The 24743-nt window shown below is 34.9% G+C and overlaps 1 protein-coding gene and 1 pseudogene across 5 annotated transcripts in view; one reads left to right on the forward strand and one right to left on the reverse strand.

Annotated features, from left to right (window-relative positions):
- Positions 1-24743, reverse strand: part of Rabgap1l (RAB GTPase activating protein 1 like) — a 663388-nt gene that overhangs the window by 315679 nt on the left and 322966 nt on the right. The window lies entirely within an intron of this gene.
- On the forward strand, positions 11259-11852 carry LOC124961916 (ferritin heavy chain-like; annotated as a pseudogene).

Genomic DNA, 24743 nt, shown 5'->3' on the forward strand with positions numbered 1-24743 from the left:
TGTATTTTTCTTCCTGGCACATAATGTTGCACAACAAATGTTAAATCAATCCCTAAACATACTGGGACACTTTATATATAATCAAACCAGTGTTCAATAAATATTGGGGTTTTACATGTTTAAGGGGAATAATTGTAAGGGCTTTTGCCATAAAGCTAATGAAGAGTATTCTATCTATAGTATGAACACATTAGGGAGTGTTTCCAAGCTTAAAAAATGTTGGCATTACAATATTACAGCAGTGATGTTAAGCCACTACTGAGTATGAAAGGTAATTGTACTTTGATATATTTGTACTTCTTTTTAAAAGGTGCTAAATATACATTTCATTTATGTCTATTTTATTATTTATCAATGCTTAACTCTAAACAAAGAATTCTTGTTTACACAAAAAATATAATTGTGAAAGAATGTTTGCTATTTTCTTTATTGATGTTAACCATGACCAAGAGAAGCTGATCAGGACATACTGCCATGCTATGTGCAGGGCCTCCTCTTGCTGATTCTACCTGCCAGAAGCCTAATTAAGGAGCAACCGACAAATCCCTGCATGCTGGCTTTGGAAACTCCAAGTGTGGGCTAAAGTACAATGCAAGAAAGGTTATATAATTTCCCCATTTATTATTATTTAAGAGTTAGCAGACACCAGAGAGCAAGCATGAATTATGTCAGTAACTGACATACTAGAGGGACTTTCCTCTTTTTCCTTTAAAACAGATATGATTCATATGAGGATATGTGACATTTCCCATCCCTTGCCCCCTGTAAATTTTATTCTCACAGAAAATCGCCTCTTTAATATAGAAGGAAACTGTTAATTTTAAACTTCTAGGAAAGTACTTTGCCTTAAACTGAGAAAAATTATGTTAAATATAAGATGTCTTTTTAAACAAGGGAACATGACATGGAATTATCGTGTATAAAAAAGCCCAAATACCTCATTCTATGAAACACCTCATGCCATATTTTTACTTTGAAGTAAAAATACTGCTTTTTAAAAAATTTCTCCTATTGCAAATTTCAAGGAGCTCACTTAGAAATGTCAAGGGAACACAGATGTGGTAGACAGTTTTAACTCAACCCAGTATGTTTTACAGCCGCAGGGTTTCTTTTTTTTTTTTTTTTTTTTAAGTTTTACATTTTTTTCTGTTAACTTTATTCCTGTTTGTTCTTTTTACATAATTTTTAAAAATTTTTGCTTTCAACCAGCAAACATATTTTTTTAATTATTTTTATTTAGTTTTTAATTTTTTACAGACTGCATTTTGATTCATTGTACACAAATGGGGTACATAATTTCGTTTCTGTGGTTGTACACAATGCAGATTCATACCATTCCTGTAATCATACATGATAGGGCAATGTTAAAGAGGAGAATTTAACCTAATTATGAACACATTGTAAGAAACAGTTTTTTAGATACCTCCTTTAAAAAGGAGCTGAAATTCAGTTTAATTTTGTTCAATATTTTAAGCAATCAGAAAATTAAAGAAAAGGTACCCAAAAAAATGGACAAGTAAGAAAAGGTCCAAATTTAAGAATTGGACCAAAGACTTGGTCTAATTCATAAAAGTAATTATTTTATCTTTGAAAAACACTGACAATACAAAAGAATAAAATGAAACAATAAAAATCTACTGAGTCTGACTATAAGTCATTTTTGAAACTATAACTAAAATAGCAGGGTACTGAGGGTGCCCTTACAGTGCCATGGGGAAGGAATACTGATTATAATTCCTTCCGGTTCCATGACTCTTGCTGAAGATTTTGCATCTAAGTTCATGAGGAAAAGAATGGTTGATTTTATTTTTCTGTACTGTCTATTTTAGGTTTCAGGGTAATAATACCAGCTTCATAAAAAGTATGTCAGAAAGTATCCCCTCCTCTTCTCCTATATGGAAGAGATTGTATCAAGTTGAGGTTAATTACTCCTGAATTATTTGGTAGAATTCTGCAGGAAAACATCTTGATTTGGAGATTTCAGGAGCTTTAAAATAACTAACTCAACTTCATTAATGGTTAAACAGTTGATTTAGATATACTGTTTTTTCATCTTGGTTGAGTTTTGATAGTTTGTAGTTTTCATGGGGTTCGTTTTACCCAAATTGTCCATCAGTAAGTGTAGAGTTGATTATAGTGTTCCCTCCTTACTTTTATTAATGGCCACAGTATCTGTACTAACATCTCCTATTCCCTTCCTGATACTGGCAATTTGAGTTTTCTCTATTTCATTTCTTGTAGTCTTGCCAGGGATTTATCAATTTTATTGAATTTTTTCAAAGAACCAGTTTTTTAAAATTGATTTCCTCTATTTCTTCTCATCTTTAATTTCTTTGATTTTTGTTTTTATTTTTATTATTTCCTTGTTTCTGCTTATCTTGACTTTATTTTCTTTTCTTTTAGTCTCCTGAGGTAGGAACTGGGGTTCCTTGTGAGAGAAACTTCATTACAGATTTGAGAGCCTGCTCATTTCTAACAGAAGCATTTAGTGCTATAAATGTTCCTGTTGGAATTGCTTTAGTTGCCTCCCACATATTAACATGCTATTTTGTTTTCATTTTTACTTTCATTCAATTTACTTTCATTCAATTGCATTTAAAAATTATTTTCTTTCAGACTTTCCTTGACCCATGAATCATTTTTTCCTTGTGGGCTTTCCATTACTGATTTCTATGTTGAAACCAGTATGGTCAGAGACCATAACCCTGTAAGATTTCAATTCACAAATCTGTTGAGTTTTGTTTTATGACTCAGGATTTTCTATCTTGGTAAATGACTCACTCGTATTACATGCTTATTGGGTAGAATGTTTTTTATGTACCTATTAGATTACACTAGTTGACTGTGCTTTTTGGATCTTTTTCATGCTTGCTGATTTTCTGCCTGGGACTTCTATCAGTTTCTCAGAAGGGAGTCCCTGTGTGTTTACACTTTGATATAGCCTGTGTAGCCTGTATAGAGGCCACATCAGACTTTGGTTTTTTTGTTTACTGAATATTCAATAACAAATGATGAGCCAGCTTACTGAATGTACAACAGTAGGCTCTTCCTGGTTAACTTTCAAAAAGTCTTGCACTATCGCGGATTTGCTAACTTTTAGAAGCAAAGTGACAACTTACTGGAGTGAAGTTCCCTTAACCAGCAGATTTTCAGAAACATGGCCACTGGGATGAAGTTATCACTGACAGGCTGATTTTCACAGCATGCATACTAATCCAAAGTTATTTCTAATTATTGAAGGGCATTTATTGTGACTAGGGACTTTGGGCAAACAACAGTCTTTCCCTTTCTTGAATATAACAATTAACTTTTAATTCTCAGTTCTTTTGATTTTCTGCCAAAACCAACAATAAAAACAAAACAAAACCTATAGAAGAGACCATAAAGGACTGTTGTCAGGTTTACAAATGGAGATAGGAGTTATGATTGATTGTCAATGACTGTTAAAGAGTGATTTAAGTATCAACTGCTGTGGGGAAAAATAGCTCCAAGTAACTGAATTTTGGTAATTCAGTGAAAAATATAATTTTTGTAATTCACTGAAAACAAAGCCAATATAAGATGCAAAACAAAATCACTGATTTCAGGATGACTGGCAACTTTAGTTATGAGGGAATACGCATGTCCTGATAAAGATTTTGGACTTCAGACAGTAAGAATGATGGACAGTTTCTGAAATCAGGGAAAGACATGATAACGTTTTAGAAATGGAGGGGAATAATGATCTGGAAGGGTATAAAGGTAGGTAATCTATTTAAGTATGATATTAATCCAGGAAAAATACAAAAATGAGATCTCTCAATAATTACAAACATATTACCAGAAACTAAGGTGGGAAGAGGTGGAAAGAAGGGATTATAAACTAAAAGAGAGCGTAGCCTCTGGCTAGTTTTAATCTCAAAGGTTTTAGACCAGAAAAGTGCTCAACTCCTATTTAATGATAAAGTTAATCCCTCTGAACTATTTATAGGAAAAACTGCAAGCTTCTGGAATCACTGTTAGTTTTAGGGATTCAGAAACAAGTTGGCTTGGCTTTTCAATCATTTTACTTCTTCAACTTGTTACATTTTTTGAGATTTTGAGCTTAAGGTTTTCACTTTACCTCTACATACTTCTAAACTTCAGCCTGGAGTGTGTCACCAACCTTGCACAGAAGCAAAGTGGCTTTTCTCTTCACCAGAATTCCATGTCTGAGTACACATATAAGATCACATTTCAACATTTAAAAGTTAGTCTCCTTTGGTGTTACCTTATTTTCCAGAACCTGCAGCAACTACTTTCCTCAGAAATTTGGGCTGAGTCTTATTTTTCATAATTTTCATTATAAAGAAAATCAAAATAGTCAAAATAACACACCACCCTGAGGAAATAAGCCTGCTTCTTCTATTTCCTTTTGCCAATAGACTGAAAAAATGTTACATTTTTTGAAAGAGTAGGATACAGATCACCAAGAAATGCTACACCAACTGCCAGCGGAGAAGCCTTTGGCTTATTGCCTACTGAAACCTGGACACAGCCTAACACCGGGACTCGAGGGCGGCAACCCAGGCGTCAGTGTTCCACTTCTGGGTTCACGTGGGACTCAAGGACGAGGGTCCAGGTACATGAACAAAACAGCATAACATGCTTATAACATCTGCTTATAGTGCCTTAGACCTTAGTCACTAGTTTTAAATCTTAATGGATAAGCACAGCAGCAAGAAATTTTTGTAGTGTGAGATTTTCTTTTTCAATTCAGATCAATGTTATAAATTATTTTAAAACACTTTTTGGCACTTCTAACTAAGCTTGTAAATAAATGAAAAATTGGGTATACTTTTAGTGTTATTAAAACACGTGCAGCTGAAGTAACACCAAGTGGTTACTGAATGCTAAAATTAAACACGCTAAAGTTAAAAATCAGGAAAGTGATAAGGAGATAGAATTTGAAACTTATGTAGTAGTTTGCACTTTCCAGCCAAGATGAATTCCTTAAGTAAAATAATAGGAGGACCCAGACAAGGACAAATTAGAAGATGGGTGGTGTCCAAAAGCTATCTACAAATTTACATGGAAAGGGAAGAAAGCACATCTCAGAAAGCAGATAAAAACAGAAATTTAACTGTTCTGAAAAATGCGCATTTTATTTTTAAACTTTCATGGGAAGATCATAAAGATGATTATTATATTTATCTTTAAGACTATAATATGATAGGTCCTATAAAAATAAATTTAGTACATTATTTCTGACTGTTTTAAACACCCTTGTATACGGAACGTTAAGCACTGTAGGCACTTTATCAACAGAAACTATTACTTTACAAATGGATAAATTAAGAAGGTGAACAGCTTAATGTCACATAGAAGAGTTCAGAAGCAGCATCTTAGGTTACCTGGCTTTATCCTATATAACACGCTTACTCACAATTACTTTCAACCTGAGAAAACGTTCCTATAAGTTCTAAAGTCAACATTAGTGACATCAGTTTGGAAATTGACCCATTAAATCCTACTATGTTTTCTATAAATCTGACCATTTCCTCCCAGGAAGTCTGAAATACCTCTTCAATAAAAAACAATTTTATAATGCAGAGTGAAATATCATAACACCCACTTTGTAGGTTAAAAAAAACGCTAAGTTATAGAAAAATTAAATGTCAGGATGAAATTCAAAGAGTAAATGAAGAGAATTTACACTGTGAAGAGAATACAAATGTCCCTAAATTAGAGGTATATCTACAAGATTATTCTTCAACATTTAAATTCAATTCACTAGACATTTATGGTGCACCCACTATACACATTAAAGAACAGTCAATTTCATGTTTGAAAAAACATTTAAAAATCATTCTTAAGTAGTTTATATTCTGGCAGAAAAGAAAAAGATGTATGAGGAACCATAGGATAGGATGAGGTAAGTAGTAATAAAAAAAAGAGATTTACAAAGAAACCAAAAGAGAAAAATTACTCTTAGCTTGAAAAACAGAAAAGCTTCAAAGGGCCTTTCATTTGATTTGGACCTTAGAAATAGCCATAATGTTTACAAGAAAAGGTAGAGACACATGAATTATAAATGGAAATGCCATCACAAGCAAAGAAACTGTCTGCCCAAAGAATAATTCCAAGACCATTAACACAAGAGCAAACTTAAGGAAGGCAGCAATGTCGAAGATGAAAAGAGGTTCAAGACAGAGGGCAAGGGTATTTCAGGCAATTTAAAGATTTTAGAGTTTTCTTTTAAAACCAAAGAAATTGAGGAAATTACATAATACAATGTGAACTTGAACTGGGTGAGTACTTACTGTACCACACTGTGCAGGAGGACACGAGGCCTAAGGACCACCAGGCATTGGTGGAAGAACTTCCTTGAAAGTCAATTTTCCTAGGAGATCTGTATAATGAGGAAATTACAGCTTTTTTGTGTACTTAAAAGGTCATGATGCATGCATCAGGATCACACTTTTTTACAATAACCACAAACAATATGGGGTAATATGTAGAATTCACATGATGGCAGATCATTAGGATTGTGTTCTAAGGTAGCACACTCTACCTCTCTCTACTCAGTGACTATCTCTTTCTCTCCTTTCCTGGATGTTCAGAGTTCAAAGGTGGAAATGTTTGAGAAGAACCATATAAGGGTATAATAATGTAAATTTTAAAATTAAGGGAAAAAAAACCATGACAAGTACAGACAACATGAAAAAGGGCAACAGGAGAGATGTCAGATAATAGTCCTTCCCTCCTCATCCTTCCTCCAACACTCTGGCCAGGTGTCTGTCACATAAACTCCCACAGAACAATGCACACTTCTGGCTCTGCATGTATTCCTTTATAACTCAAGCCTGGTTTCCTGTCTGCATACCACTTGCCCCAACATATGCCATCTCAGGGACTGTCTTGGGCAACACTGTATTCCTGGTGCTCTGCACTGTTTTGGTACCGAGTAAGTACTCAATAAAAAAGTCTACTGACTGTATGTCTTCTTCTGTAAAGTGTCTGTCCAGTTCCTTGGCCCATTTATTGATTGGGTTCTTTGTATTTTGGGTGCAAAGTTTTATAAGTTCTTTATGAATTTTGGAGATAAGTGCTCTATCTGAAGTGCATGTGGAAAAGATTTTCTCCCACTCTGTAGGTTCTCTCTTCACATTCTTGATTGTATCCTTTGCTGAGAAAAAGTTTTTTAGTGTGAGTTCATCCCATTTATTGACTCTTGCTTTGATTTCTTGTGCTTTGGGAGTCTTGTTCAGGAAGTGATCCTAAGCCAACATGCAGACACTTTACAGAAGAAGACATGCAGGCAATTAATAAATACATGAAAAAGTGTTCAACATTTCTAGTAATTAGAGAAATGTAAATTTTACTCCAATTAGAATGGCGATTATCAAGAACACAAACAATAATAGATGTTGGCATGGATGTGGGGAAAAAGGTATACTTGTACATTGCTGGTGGAGCTTCAAATTGGTGCAGCCACTCTGGAAACCAGTGTGGAGAATCCTCAGAATGGACCCATCTTTTGACCCAGTTATCTCACTCCTCGGTTTATACTACAGTAAATCAGCATACTACAGTAACACAGCCACATCAATGTTTATAGCAGCTCAATTCACAATAGCTAGATTGTGGAACCAACCTAGATGCCCTTCAACAGATGAATGGATAAAGAAACTGTGGTATATACACACAATGGAATGTTGTTTAGCCATAAAGAAGAATAAAATTATGGCATTTGCAGGCAAATGGATGAAATTGGAGAATATCATGCTAAGTGAGATAAGCCAATCTCAAAAAACCAAAGGACGAATGATCTTACTGATAAGCAGATGATGACACATAATGGGGGGTGGGGAAGGGGGCAAGAATGAAGGAAGGAGGGACTGTATAGAGGGAAAAGAGGGGTGGGAGGGGTGGGGATAGGGAAAAAATAACAAAATGAGTCAAAAACTATTACCCTATGTAAATGTATGATTACACAAATGGTATACTTCTACTTCATGTACAAACAGAGAAACAAATGTACCCCATTTGTTTACAATAAAAATAAATTTAAAAAAAGAAGAAGAATATTATGGCATTTGCAGATAAATGTATGGAACTGGAGAATATCATGCTAAGTGAAAAAAGCCAATCCCAAAAATACAAAGGCCGAATGTTTTCCCTGATAAGTGGAGAATGAGATATAATGGGGGGGGAGTGAGAGAAGAATGGAGGAACTTTAGATTATGTAGAACGAAATGAGAGGGAAGGGGGTATGAAAAATGGTGGAATGAGACAGACATCATTACCCTATATACATGTATGATTACACGAATGGTATGAACCTACATTGTGTACAATCACAGAACCGAAATGATGTACCCAATTTGTGTACAACGAATCAAAATGCAGCCTGTAAAAAAATTAAAAAATAATTTTATAAAAAAAGTCTATTGACAATAATGATAGCAGCAAACAGATGAAATGGCATCATAATTTTTCATATTTCCCCTTTCACTGAGGGAAAGAATTTACATGTTAACCCCACTCCTTTATCACCACTTTATCAAAGATTTGATCAGGTCAAAAGTGAGAATGTGCCCAAAGCTATGGTGATGGGCTACCGCCAGACTAGGAGCTAACATTTAAGATGCTCAGCAGCAGCTTCTTGCTTGAGTTTGGCACCTCTGGCTGGAGAACAGGGCTGAGTAGCACGTGCACTGCTGTGGTGACCTGTGCCAAAGCACAAGAGGAGGGAAGGTACCCAGTGCCAGGGAACGGAGCACCCAAAGGCAACCCCTGCCTTGCTGATGGGACTCACTCTGGAGCTAGTGACTGTAGAGTTCCCGTCTATCTGAAGGTGAATATGAAGTTCATCTTCATGTGCTTAGGTTTAAAGTATTTAGACCAGACTTACTGATTTCAAAGTAACATTTCTTAGAGGGAAAAAAATCACTTATAAGTCTACTATATCAGTATCCCTAAGATGCTAATATCCAAAATCCCTGCTTAGAATCACAATAGTCATATAAAACTGCATTTTTTTTCATAAAATATTTATCAAAACAAAAACACTGTTCAAAACTATACCTAAAAACTGGGTTTGATCCCCAGCAAAAAAAAAAATATATATATATATATACCTAAACAATAAATTATAAATATTTAAGATAGGATTCTAAGCTTTAATTAAAATAAAAAAAAACTATACCTAAACAATAAATTATAAATATTTAAGATAGGATTCTAAGCTTTAATTAAAATTATAAATGGGAAGACGGAAAATGTGACACTTCAAGTTAAATTTTATGATTAAAGATTCTGAGAATGAGAACACTAAGAAATAATCTTCTTTCTTCCCATTTTCTATACTTTCTTTCTTGGATCATTTAAAAAGTTAAAAATGTACTAAACAGCTACTTTCTGACTATGAGGCATAAATGGATGCCCAGACCTTTCCTTCATGGAGCTTACAGTATCAATAAAAGGAGCAAGTAAGAAGGAGACCTATTATTTTGGATGAATACCAAGCAGTGGGATAGCTGGGTCATATGGTGGGTCCATTCCTAATGTTTTGAGGTATCTCCACACTGCTTTCCAGAGTGCTTACCAATTTGCAGTCCCACCAACAATGTGTAAGTGTAACTTTCTCCCCCACATCCTCACAAGCAATTACTTTTATTTATAATTTGATGACTGCCATTCTGACTGGAGTGAGATGAAATATCAGTGTAGTTCTGATTTGCATCTCCTTGATTGCTAAGGATGCTGAGCATACTATAGTGATACATGCATTCCAATATTTATAGGAGCACAATTCACAATAGTCAAGATATGGAACCAGTCTAGGTGGCCATGAACAGAGGAAGGAATAAAGAAAATGTGGTATATACACCCAATGGAGATATTCTACTTAGCCATAAAGAAGAATGAATTGTCGTTTGCTGATAAGTGGACTGAATTAGAGAACATGCTAAGTGAAATAAGCCAGACTCAGGAAGTCGAAGGTCAAAGGTCTTTCATAAATGGCAGCTAGAGAAAGAAATGGGGGAGATTTTAAAAGGGGATCTCATGGAAATAGAAGGGAGACCAATAGAGTAAGGGAAGGGGATCAAAGGGGAAGGGCCCAAGTGTGCATAAGAAGTACTGGAGAATGAAATCAGACAAATTATGCTATGTCCATGTACAAATATCCCACGAGTCCCACTTACAGATATAATTATACTAATTAAAATGATGATAATAATAATAGAAGGGAGATCAGTAGAGTAATAAAGCAGTAGAGTAATAAAGCAGGAGGGGAGGAAAAGGGAAGGTTCTGGAAAAGAAGACTCATCAAATTATGTGCAGGTATAAATATGGCATAATGAATCCCACTATTATGTAATTATAATGCACCAAAAATGAATAAAACAATAATTAAAAATTAACAGACCTACTCTACGTGATATGGCAAATGATAAGAGTAAACAGTCAAAATTACAAATAACTTTGTAAAAATAAATAAATAAAAACTAAGCATCTAAGTATATGTGTAACATTATCCTATTACCCTAATCAAGAAATCTGACTTTAGCCAGGTGTGGTGAGGCACACCTGTGATCTCAGCAGCAGGAGGCTGAGACAGGAGAATTGCAAGTTCAAAGCCAGTCTCAGCAATTTAGCAAAACCCTAAGAAACTTAGTGAGACCCTGTCTCAAAATAAAAAAATAAAAATAAAAAGGGGCTAGGGATATAATCCAATGGTTAAGTGCCCCTGGGTTCAATCCTCAGTACCAAAAATCTAGCTTAGGCCTAGGGATGTGGCTCAGTACTTGCCTAGCACATGCAAAGCCCTAAATTCAATCTCCAGTATTGTAAAACAACAAAAACAACAAATTTTCAGCTGGTTTTAGAAATTTAATAACTGGAATAAATAATATGTGATACTAGACGTACTTCTTTCCCAGCACACAGTAATTAAAATGAGAAGAAAACAAAAACATTTTCTATGTACTGCACTGTAAAAATTCAGAATACTGTACTTTAAAAAGCAAAAATGATTCTTTGTATACTTAATGGTAGCATGTTAAAAATTCTATCGGCAAAAACAGCAATAGGAAAATGTCTACATACATACAGTCATACAATAAAATATTATAAGTCATTATGTTGTCAAAAATTATTTGGTAGACGTTCTTCGCCTAGAGTCGCCGCGGTTGGACGGAACCCGGTGCTGGACCCAACCCCGGCGGCCACTGGGAGTCCGCAGACCTGTGCCAGCTCCTCAGGGCGCCCTCAGACCACCCGAGGCTGCCACTGCTCCAGCGTGCCGCGCAGCCGCCTGCCATGAGGACCGCGTCCCCCTCCCAGGTGCGCAAGAACTACCACCAAGCCCCAGAGGCTGCGGTCAACCACCAGGTCCACCTGGAGCTCTCCGCTTCCCATGTCCAGCTGTCCATGTCTTACTACTTGGACAGCGATGATGCGGCTTTGAAAAACTTTGCCAAGTACTTCAGTCTCATGAGGAGCGGGAACGTGGTAAGACACTGACGAAGCTGCAGAACCAACGAGGTGGCCGGATCTTCCTTCGGGATATCAAGAAACCAGACCCTGACGCCTGGGAGAGTGGGCGCCATGCAGTGGAATGCGCTTTGCACTTGGAGAAAAGCATCAGTCAGTCACTTCTGGAACTGCACAAACTGGCCGCTGACAAAAATGACCCCCCACGTGGGTGACTTCATTGAGACTCACTACCTGAAAGAGCAGGTGCAATCCACCAAAGAACTGGGTGACCACGTAACCAATTTGCACAAGATGGGAGCCCCATGGCAGAGCATCTCTTTGACAAGCGCACCCTGGAGGCAATGATAAGGAGAGTTGAACCTTGGGCTGACTTCCCCATAGCCATGTGACCTCCCTGGTCACCAAGGCAGTGCATGCGTCTTGGGGCTACCTTCACCTTTTCTTTAAGTTCTACCAAAACATACACTTACGTTCTTTAATTTGTACCATTCATTCCTTCAAATAAAGACATTTGGTACCCAAAAAGAAAAAGAAAAAAAATTATTTGGAAACATGGGAGAATGTTCACAATGATTGACATGAAATTAAAATATAGGCTATAAGCAGAGCAGAATATATACAAAAGCATGTTTGATTAGAGAAAATGATAAACCTACTTCCCCATGAAGAATCAAGAAGCTTTCCTGTAATTTAGGAAAAAATAAATATTTTTGTTTACTATGTGAAACCTGTGGCTCTCCAACTCTGGTTCTGTGTATTTTCATTCTGAATCATCAACACATTGTCAGCAAGAGAATAACACCTTGCCAGTTAGTTCACCCACAGCTCTTCCTAGACATGTGAAAACTCAATATCTACATGCTTTCTCTAATATCTGAATTATTATCCAAATGAATTTTATTATCAACCTCCAAATAAAAATAGAGCTGCTGACAAGGATGTGGAGAACAAGGGAATCTTTGTACACTGTAGGTTAGAAAGTAAATTAGAACAGCCATTGTGGGAAACAGTATGGAAGTTCCCTGAAAATTAAAACTAGAACTGCCATGCGATCTAGCAATCACACTAACTGGGTATATATTCAAAGGAAATGAAATCAGTATTTTGAGAGAAATCTACACATCCATGTTTACTGCAGGACTACTCACAAGAGCCAAGAAATGGAAACAACCTAAGTGTCCACCAACTGATGACTTAATAATGGAATACTGTTCCACCATAAATAAAAGGATGGCATCCTGTCACTTGCAAGTACATGGATGGAACTGGAAGTCACTGTGTTAAGTGAAACAAGTCAGGCACAGAAAGACAAGTACTGCATGGTCTCACTCACAGGAAATCTGAAAAGCTGACTTTATAGAAGTTGGGAGTAGAAAGGAGCTGACCAGAGGTTGGGGAGGGCAGGGTGGTGGGGTTGGAGGGATGGAGTGGGGTTGATCAATGGGTACACAGTTATAGTTAGATGGGAGAAAGAAATTCAGAGTTCTGTTACACAATGGGTTAACTATACATGGTGATAGTGTATTACATGTATTTTTTTTTAACTGGAAGAAAGGATTTGAATGTTTTCCCCATAAAGTGACAACTGACTGAGGAGGTAGATATGTTTATCCTGATTTGAACATTACTAAATGCACACATATATCAAAATGTCAAATGATATCCCATAAATATGTATAATTTTTAAAATATTCAAAAATCAAAAAATTTAAAAACTAAACTGGCCAAGTTTCCTTCCTATTTGCCTTCCTGCTCAATTGTTGAAGGTTGATGTACAAACAGTATATTAATAATAGAATATTAAAATTGCTTTCCAAACTTTTTAACACTCCAACACTTCACCACACTCCAAACTTTCTTTGAGAAATAAAGAGTGTAGAACAACTAAAAAAATAAAGTTTTATTCATTTTATTAATTTTATCTCCTAGGTTTTAGAACAATTTTCACCCTACATTTCCAAAACAAAAAGGTTCTAAAATAAAGTTTTATTTTTCTTAGTTGGAAATCTTTCTAAATGTATTCCATATATTTTCTTAAATATGTAAAGTGAGACAAGGTCTCTTCTAAGAACAGAGTACAGAAGGCAATAGAGAAAAGAGGTTGTATAATCACTTTAATCTCTGAATTTTTTAGTTGCTGCATGTTTTCAAAAATTAGACCCCAAAGTGACACTAACCCTGGTCTAAGCCCAAATTTGTTTTCATTTCCATCATTATTTCTGTAGGTTCCTAATGTCTTTCCAGCCCTTGAGGAAAATAAACTTTTCATTAATAAATATCAATTGGGTATTTGCTAAAAAAAAATAAAAATAAAAATAAAGAGTGTAGAACAAAGTAGAATCCACTACAGACAACTCCATAAAGGAAGGGAACTCCTAAATTCTCTTTCACAGCAGGAGGTGCAAGAGCCAGACCATGAGGTGCAGCATTTACGAAGCTCCTTTTCTAAGGACTGACTGCAGAGGACTAGGGAGATGAGACTCAGGTTCCCTCAGACCTTCTGCCCATGACCACAAACAGGACAGAAAGGTCCTCCTTACGAAGGAGGACCCCGAGTGCTGGGGACTCAAGTCCGTGCCTCCACCAACTCCACCAGTGGGACTTCTGTCCGCTGGGAAGAGGACTGGGTCCTTCGTACCCAGTCTGGGTTAAAGAAGGGCATCGCTGGTTTTCTACTTCACACATTTTGTGAAGATACTTTGTACTTGGTTCAACCTCGTAATACGAACTGTCACAGCAACTCATTCAATGCCACCCACATATAAGCTTAGAGTCTATTTTTAATTAAAACTTCATCTTGTCATAGAAAAACTGGCAAAATACAAAAGTTCAGTTGGAGAGACATTTATGAAATTATCTATGGTTTGGTGAGGGAGACTGGAAAGGCAACTCACTACAAAAAACCAAAAACAGCTAAGATTGTTGGCCCTGTAAGATAAAGAATCAGCTTCAGAAGTAACAACATAAATTCTTAATATCCACATATCCTCTGCAATTTAAAAATCTCCTTGGTTTTAGAACAATTTTCACCCTACATTTCCAAAAAAAAAAGTTCTAAAATGTAAAATAAACATGCAATATCTAAATATGTCATTTAGTTAAAGGAAAAAAATACTTAAAAGATCTAAGTTGAATCCACATTAGACAATAATGCAGACTCTTCTGCTGAAAAGAAACCACAATATTTCTCTTAATAAGTATTAAAAAAATATTTATATTAAGTGACTATGAAACATTTTAATTTTTATTTTGACATAATGTACACTCTTTTCCAAAACAAGGTTTTCTCCTGTGTTAAATGACAGGCTATTACTTAAAAGCAATTATCAGTTTGATCTAAAAGTTCTATTTGTTAACCCTACTTCTGCTTAATTTGATGAAAATCTATTTTTTAAAAGAAAAAAAAAAACAGTATAATTCTTCCCACATGAAAGAGAAATGTTTTCTGTCCCCTTCATTCTCAAATATTAAATGTCCAGAGTATATTTTTTTGCTGATACTGGAATTAGTCTTTGTGAATAAATTCTCCAAATTTCAGACCTCATCAATAATTAAAGACTGATGAAAGTATACTTTGAAAAGGGGAAAACATTATGACAAAAACTTGAGGAAAAATAAGGATGAGATTTCCAAGAGAAAACACACATTACTAGAGCATTTATGAATTCCACTAACGTGAGACTATAACACCCCTTTAATAAGTGTTACCAAGTGTCTACTATGTGCAGGCACTATTCTCAGGGAAAAAAAGTAAGTTTTCTTCTTTTCTGAGAAGCAACTCTGAAAGATGAAAGCTTCTGTCAGTGCATTTTCATAACCATAGAGTTTTTTGTTTTTTGTTTTTTGTTTTGCTTTGGAATTAATCATTAATCTTTTTTCCCTTTGGAATTAATCACTTTTAGGAATTAACTATAAAGTGACTTTCCCTCATCTATGCAAACATGCGTTTGAGGGAGGAGAAGGGTTCATGGCATTGGGAAATGGGGACTGTGCATGGAAGAGCCACGACGCTCCCACTGACGGACACTTGGCTTCTTCCTAAAGGATTCTGAACACCAGACACCAACTGCACCTTCCAGCATCTTCCCAGCAATCAGGCGGAAGCTACACCTCGTGGTTAACCACTCCTGCTGGACACTGCGCGGCTCCTGCCTGGCTGCCATCATCACTGCTCAGCCAGTCCTTACGATGGGCAGGGCATACAGTTCTCAGAAAGTCTGCTCTCCAGACCTGCAAAGCCAGGCCTTCCGGACCATCCCAGATCCCCACATTCAGAAAGACTTTATTTTTAAAAATAAATAAATAAATGGATATCTTCCTAAGAAATCTAGAACTCTATTAAAAGGGAAATTAATTATGTTGACTATATTTATTTTAATTTGACAAGTATAATGAAGCAAAAAGGTGGCAAGCACTGTATCCTATGACAAGAAACATGAAGAGTAATTTAGAATAGCCAAGGTTTAGTGAACTAGAATGATACTGATTGCCAAAACGTAGGGCATTTTGGAGTGAATACCATGCAGTCTCATCAGCAAAGTGGCACTTTCAAAGTCTGAAAGTCCAAAAAGAAAGTGACAACTATGTACAAGTTTGTGTAAGACATAATCACATAAGCTTCAACACCTGAAATCATAAGACCATTCAAGCAACAAAACTAATACAAGTCATAATTTCCTAAAAACAAGGTATTTCATTAAGATATCTTAAAACTTTCATCTCATTTTCTTTCACATACGCACATCCAAGTAGACTAACAAAACTGACTATACAACTGAATCCTATATAGGCAGAATGTATATCCACTTCTTTGTGTTTGTCTATTGCTCTTTAAGTATTTTAAATGATCCAATCATTGAGGGAATTCAGTTATGAATATTGTTGTGTTTATATCTAAGGAAAAAGGAAAAAAATAAAAGCTCTATGGAGAAAAAACAAACACACATTTAAAATGACATTACAAATAAAAAACTGCACTTCCATTTAAGTGGGTAAAAGACAAAAAAAAACAAAAACAAAAAAATAAAAGGTGCTAGTAATTACTACCGTCCTCAAAATGATCTACCTTCAGTACCAAATACCTAACAGAACAATAGCACCATGACCAGTGCTTTGTCTGTTTCCACATTATCACAGGGGTAGGCATTTTGACATTCTCCCTCCTGATTATATTAATACGTATTTATTTTCTTCATAACACTGTAGTTGTTGTTGATTCTAGTTAAAAGTCTCAAATATAATTCTGATAGGTACTGCAAAGTTATGGAAGTTATTTGTTATATTGCTTACTTTAATTTCACTTTCTAACTTTTGTTTTATTGAGATGTGCATAGGATCATAATATAAACCTTCAGTTTGCTACTCATACCTGCTAGTGGTTAATTATTTCCTTGCATCCCCAAATGACTCTATGAAATCAAAAAAGTTTGCTTTGAAATATTTAAATAATCAATTAATTCTTGTTTATTTCTGATACCATAAATAGAAACACTTAAAAACATCATCATGGCATAAAATTCACAGTTAGCATACACTAGCACCTTCCCCCCACCACACACAAGGTTGGGAAACTAACTGAGTTCTAGTAAAGGATAAGTGGGATCCAGAACAGGCATATGAAATGATGATTTGCAGCGCACCAAGAGACAACTTTCAAAAATTATAAAACCAGAAAGAAATAGAATTATAATTTGGGCATATGGATTTTTTAAAAAACATGTATACATGTACATGCTTTATATATATTTGTATATATACATACATACATGTATACATATATATAAATAATATAATATATAAACATATATCATGGGCAATACATTCCAATTTTACTCACATACACCTCCTATATTAAAAAGTCAAACAGAATATTTTGTGATATTAGAAAATTATGTGAAATTCAAATATCAGTGTCCACAAGTAAGTTCTAATGAAGTACAGCCACACTCATTCACACTCATTCACTGATGATAACTGCCTAAGGCTGCTTCTGAGTTGCAACAGAGATAGTGTCACCCACAAAGAATGAAACACTTACTCTTCCACCCATCAGAAAAGTTCTACAGATGACTACCCTGGTGCATGAGGGCTCTTCTCAACTTTCTGAACATCCTGTGTTCCCGCTTTCCTGCTCTTGTTCTGTTGTCAAAGTTCTCTTGATGGTGAAAATATTACTTGTATATTAAGATCTAACTCCTTATAAATAACATATAAATATTAATCCCTCTCTCTCTATATATAGATATATATATCAATGAATATATATATGATATATATAAATTGATATATATATGATTTGCTATATATATATATATATATATATATATATATATATATATATATATATATATAAATTTCACCTTCTTGAAAAAACTCTCTTCAAATACCTCTGACTCTGTTCTGACCTGGGTGCTCAATCAGCCCGTGTGGCTTCAGGCTGGGGTTTTCCTCCCCCTCATCCCGAGTGTTCCCTTTGCCTTTCTCTCAAGGTAGATTTTCTGATTCCTACGTCTTGTATCTTCTCTCTTCTTCTCTCTCGTTTTTGGTGGTAAACATAAGTACAGTACCTTTTCAATAAAGGATGAAGAGAAACCTACTTGCCTAAAAATGTCTTTCATTTATATTCATAATTGGTAATTTTGCTGGGTATAGAATTCTAGGTTGGAAATAATTTTCTCTCAGATAGTTGAAGGCATCGTTTCATTGTTTCCTAGTTTGCAGTTTTACTACTGAGAACAGTAAAACCTATATTTTCTCTCTGGAAGCTGGAGGGTGTTTTGTTTCTAGGATTCCATGATTACACAATGTATGTTGATATCTCTCTATTTTAATCCAATATCCTGAATATTTAGTGTCCCCTTTCATTCTAGAAACATATGTCCTCAGTACCAGAAAACATCCTTGCTGTATTTCCTTTATTTCCCTCCCTCTTTTCTCTTTCTATCTCACTTTGGAACTCTTACTGTTCAAGTACTGGGCTTCATGGACTGATTCTCTGATTTTTTTCTCTTTTCTATATTATTTGAATTTAGTTAACAATTTACACAAGTACATAAAACTTGGGTATATAGAACAAATAATTTTTACATGTGTTTACACATAAGGAACCACCCCCATACTAATATGCTTTCCTGTATAAAACCCACCCCATAGAACAGTCATTATTAATACTCATGACCATTTTTTTTCTGTTCTTGAACTTCATATAAATTGAATCATGAATTACATACTCCTTTGTGAAGTTTCTTTCACTCAATAATTGTGTTTTCAGATTCACCCATGTTGTTGTGCTTAGAAAGATTTTTTCTTCATGGCTATGTTTTCTAATTTTATGTTCTATCCTATTTTCTATTTCTTTGGATTTTTGTTTATTTTCTTAAAGACCTCTCCAACTCCATTTTCTAATAATTTATGAAATTATTTCTTAAAATTTGTGATGGGTTTTAAAATTTTCCACAAGCTGATTTTAATTCTCAGGATATTTCTATTTGTATGAACATATGAATGTATGTATAAAATCTTGGTTTTGTTTAATTTTCTATTATCTTTCAAGATATTAGTTTTAACATAGTTTCTTTTTGTGTGTGTGTTTTTTTTTCTTCCTTCTCCTTGTATAGTCTCTGTGTCATTCATGTTGCTTTTATCGGTTTATTTGGTCTTTTTTTTTTAATGCCAAATGCTTTTATACAATGACTAATGATATTTGGCTGTCTGCTCATATTTAAGAGTAGGGCACCAAAAATCTAAGTGGAAGATCAGTAGAATGGATGGAGATTACTGACCAGGACACTGTCACTAAAGGATGATCTGAAAGCCATTTCCTTGGGGAACATTAAAAAATCTGTAAGTCTTTCTTGGATTTCTTAGATTTGCTAGAGAAAACTCTTCAAATCTCTTGCCTCAATGATATACTTGAGCATCAACATGCTGAGGGCTATCAGAAGACCAGAAGTGTTAATATTCAAAATTTCATTTACCATCTCTGATTTCAATCTAGTATACACCTGCCCTTCTGCCTTCTATTGTTTTGTGGTCTCCACTGTACTGGCAACCTTATTTTATCTTCCATGAAGTATATAACTGCCCTTAGTCTTCTGCCAAATAGGAGAGGACCTGCCGTCCAACTGTGCGGCGAAGAGGGCAGGATACTGGAACATCCCCACTTAAATATTAATTTTAAATATTAATTTTCCTGTTTATAACCCCATTTCAACTCCTCTTCCAGAGGTTGCCAGTGTTTCTAATCTCTGAGCATTATGGGATGGTGTTATATAAATCCAGTTTTTGTCAGTTCTCCCCCCTGGGAACCTATAAAAGAACTGCCTCAGGTCTGAGACAGTTGGCACTCATCCATCTGCCCTCTAACTTCAAATTTTATTACTTATCCACTCTCCCATTTTCTTTGCTTTAGTGAATTTATTTATTTAAAAATGCATTCCTTGTAGAGGAGCTTTCAGATGATATGAGACATCTGCATGTGTATAATAAGAAGTCCTTATTACTTGTTGGCTATATTTCAAAAATGAACATAAAGTTCATAAAGCAAGAAGTCTAATTTCTAAATTTAGATTGTAGCTGTCCTCTTCCAAATCTAGACTTCCATAAACAAAATATATCAATGTACAAGCCATAAAGAAGTTGAAAAATTCAAATCAACTGATTACTTCCCTTAAATAAAACCAATAAACTCATATGACAGATATTTTACCATGATTTAAAATGAGCAGATGTTGTAGCATAATTTAGAATATGACTAAGTAATCTGATGAATTCCAATACATCCAATCAAAATATTTTTCTTTTATTAATATGTTTGAATCAAATTAATTTCTTCAGCCTATGATATAAATTTATTTTCTGGGGAACATGCTTTTTATTGGCTACAATCATAACTCACTGCTTTATGTCAGATTATCTGGACCATCAATTTTTTAAAAAACATTTTTTAAGATGTTGATGTACCTTTATTTTACTCATTTATTTATATGCGGTGCTGAGGATCAAACCCAGTGCCTCACACATGCTCAGCAAGCACTCCACCACTGAGCCACAACCCCAGCTCCAACCACTATGTTTTTGTAAGTCATTTTGTTCTTGAGACTAAAACGTTTTAAAAAATCAGATAGCTAAAGGATACAGAAGCCTAAATAAGTTTAATTTAGAACACAAAGTTTTATGTCAACATATGATAGTATATTTATCAGTTTTGAACAACAAATAATCAAATATGAAGCAGTAATTTGTGTTCTTTCAAAGGGCAGTCAAGAAATGATATGACAGTAAAAATTATTCAGTTTAAATTATGTAACTGATGCTGTTAAATAATTAGTTATCATAAACCCATTTTATTCCTAATAATTAAAATTCACTCTCTGGGTTGTTATGGCAGTACAACTCAGCTCAATAACAAATTCCTCACATTCTGCCATGACGGTGCTGCTGGCCTGAAGTCTTCATTTTGAGAAAAGGGAGAAAAATATATAATTTTCCAGTTCATAAATGTCTAATCAATACCTGAAATTGCTTTGCAATTTATAGCAAGAGTTTCGCTCTCAGAATCCTGAGGACCAAGGCTTTTTATTTGCCTTTCATTTACTTATCCCTTTAATAAATGAAAACATTCTTGATAAGAACCATTTCAGCAGGGCTCACCTCAGGCAGATTGGCTACAACTATAAATAGCAAAATCTCCCATCTGCCTTTCTATTCTTGAGCTGAATGCAGTGCTGGCATTGTGTTCACACTTGACTGGTGCCAGGCCTGATGCTGTATAGCCAGCAGCAACAGAAAATAATAGTGCAAGACAGAGATAATGAGGCAAAGAACAGAAATGGTACTACTATAATTAACTGCTGTTTTGATATTCACCACAATAAAGCATACACAATGGTGCCCAGAGCCTAAAGCCACATGGCATCTGAGTCTCATAAATGGGTTTGAAATCAAAATGTTGTTGAAGCCCAGTGATTTTTACATCACTGAAGATTAATTAAAATATAAAGAACCTAAACACAACAATATATGTCAGTCATGTTAGAGAGAAATTCAATAGGTATACCATGGAGTCTTCATTCTAATAATATTTAATAAGGCATTTCTTTCTATAATTGTATTTTCCTGTTTCAAAGAGATAAGCCTGCTGTAACTCTTTCATAATCAGCAATGATGCAAACACCCTTTAGCTATACCTGACTATTCTACTTGCTTAGTAGTAAAACCCCAAGCAAATTTGAATGTCATTCACAGCTCCCAAGAGGAATCTCTTGGGATTTTCTGAATCTTTGCTTACTTTAAGATACAGATTTTTCTTTTTTTCTGGTCTTGCTGTTACTTACATCTGACCTATTTTAAATAGAGAGTGACTATCAAGGCAGGCATTTGTACACTGAACTGCAGAGGCATGCGTAAAAGGCCACTGTCACACTGTATGTCCCTGTGTCAGTCACACTGTCCTCCTGTGCCAGTGATGACTGCAGTTGCTTGTCTATACAACCAAGAGCCAACTCCAGGTGGCCCCGTTCACTCCTAGAGGAGTCTTTTTCACATGGGGCACAAAACAGTGATTTAACGCCCACAACAGGATGAGTACAAAGTATACAGATAGTTCTCTTTTAAAATATTCTTGCCAGGGTCTCAGACTAAATCAGTGAAATCAAAATCTCAGATAACCAAAATCTATGTCTCAGCATGGTTTTTTTGGTTTGGTTGTTTAATGTGTTTTTTGTTTGAGTGCTCATTTTTAGCTTCTCCCAGTAATCTGACTGCACAATCATGGTTTAGGTTAAAAAAACATGGACCTAATGAGATCAATATCTGAGCCTAAGTCTTTGAAGTAAAGCAAACGACCATCTATCTCCAATGACAACCCAAAATATTTTACCTACAACTTTCACCTAGCTTTAACATTAAAAAATGTTGGTAATATTATTAACTGATAATAAGTGCAAATAAGCATCAAATATTTAAAAAGTCAATGAAAACAATGCCACTTTTGTAAAAGTATAAAATATTCTTTGGAAGTGAACTATGCTGCTTTATGAGGGAAACAGATTTACTGAGCTAAATGGGAAAGTATCTGGAAGGGTCTACTATAACCAAGTAACATCTACATTCGATAGCTGTAGCTGATTGCTGACATCATGATATCATGATATCTTGATTTCTAGGGTATGTTAGCATAGCACTTATTCCTTATGGTGCAGACTTTAAAACTTCTCTTTCTAGAGGTTATATCAAAAGCTCTCTAGCATTGCAGTGATATAACTTGTTCACTCCAGATTTATAATATTCTAGCCCCTGTCTAATCACCTGCCAAGAGAAAAGTTTTAGCTCTCTTAGAAATAAAGATGGAGGCTTTACATTGATTTTCAAGAACATAAGAATATTACAAAAGATGTCAGTGCTTCTCTAATTTTGTCCTCAAAATTGTTTAACCAAACCCTGATTTTAAATGACCTCTTCCAAAACATATTTGAAATGAAGTAAATAATTCCTGTGAATTCTTAACTCAATGATGCAATAAAAAATTTAATGACATATGCTAAAGATTAAGGGAGACTGTTCCATCCCCATAATATGCCACTAATGATAACAAACGCTATACCTTAGTGAAACATTCATATCTGTGTCTGAGTCCTGTCCCTGAGTGAAACTGCAGGGACTTTTTGTTAGGTTTCATTCTACATCTTAGAAGAATCATGCACTAACTCTTGAGAATAGGGTTATATTAATACACATTTTATGGCATCTATAATAAAAATCACTCTTCAATCCTTGGGTTCAAATCACAGTTCTGTCATTTATGAGGGTTATTCAAACTTATTAAGCCTCAGTTTCCTTGTCTATAAAATGAGGGTGATTATGATACCCTTATTTTGAGGGTTAAATGAGAAAATTTAGGAAGCATTTAAGACAGTGTGCACTTAATATATATTATCCACTATAATTATCTATTATGATTCAAACTTAATAATTGGTCTAAATGTGGTCATTGCATCAAAAGAATAGCCATTATTTTAGGGATGTTCATATTAATATTGAAAATATAATGCTTCAGTCTTAATCTCTTGGTTTTAATAATTATATTAATATAAGTTCTTAAATACTTATGAATATTTTAAAGCAATTTTCTAGAAACTATTATTCCTATTTTGATTAACCAGTTTAGCATGTGCCCAAGAAATGTCTCAAACTGATATAAATCACAAAAATTTTATTAGAACCCAAACTGAAGTCAGAGTGCTAGATGCATTATTTTTATTTTAAGAACAAAAGTAATTTCTATAGCTATACTTTAACCTTATTATAATATAATATTATAATATTCAGCATGCATGGAGCACTTCAATATGGTACACCAACATTATATATATTACATTCTCTACTTCTTTGAGATCAACTCTCTAGCTTTCATATGTAAATAAGAACCTGTGGTATTTTTTTCCCATGCATGACTTACTTATTGTAACTTAATTTGCTCTTGAAATCTTCCCATGTTAATGCAAATGACAGAATTTAATTTTTATGACTTCATAGTGTTCCACTGTGTGTATGTACTACATTATCTTTATTCATCTATGGTGGACATGTAGGTGGATTCCATATCTTGGCTACCATGAACAGTGCTGCAATAAACATTTGAATTCAGATGTCTCTTGACAAATTCATTTCAATTCCTGTGGATATATACCCAGCATTTGGACTGCTGTATCATATGGTATTTTTGTTCCTAGCTTTTTGAGGAACCTTCATACTGTTTGACAGAATGGCTGTACTAATTTACACATCCACCAACAGTGATGTGAGTTCCCCTTTCTCCACATCCTTGCAAGCATTTTTTTTTCTGTGTGTGTCTTTTTGATACTAAGGTAAGAGGAAATCTCACTGTGGTTTTGATTTGTATTTCCCTGATGATCAGTGATTTTGAGCATATACTTGCTGGCCGTTTGTATTCCCTCTTTTGAGAACTGTCTGTTCAGGTCAGGTCATTCACACACTTTTAAATCAGAAAATGCGGTTTCCTCTCCCACTACTTTCTTTCTTCCTTGTTTTTTTTTTTGTTGTTGTTTGCTTGTTTGTTTTGTTTTGTTGCTACTGAGTTATTTATATGTAAATCTTTGTCAGATGCATAGTTTGCAAAGAATTTTGCCTGTTCTATTGGTGCCGCTTTGCTGTTTATAAGCTCTATAATTTGATGTAGTCTCATTTGCCATTTTTTGCTCAAGTTGCCTATGTTTTGGGGTTCAAATTCAAAAATTTTTTACCCAGACCAATGTCCTGAG

Source organism: Sciurus carolinensis, chromosome 12 (genome assembly GCF_902686445.1).
Source record: "Sciurus carolinensis chromosome 12, mSciCar1.2, whole genome shotgun sequence".
Lineage (NCBI taxonomy): Eukaryota > Metazoa > Chordata > Mammalia > Rodentia > Sciuridae > Sciurus > Sciurus carolinensis.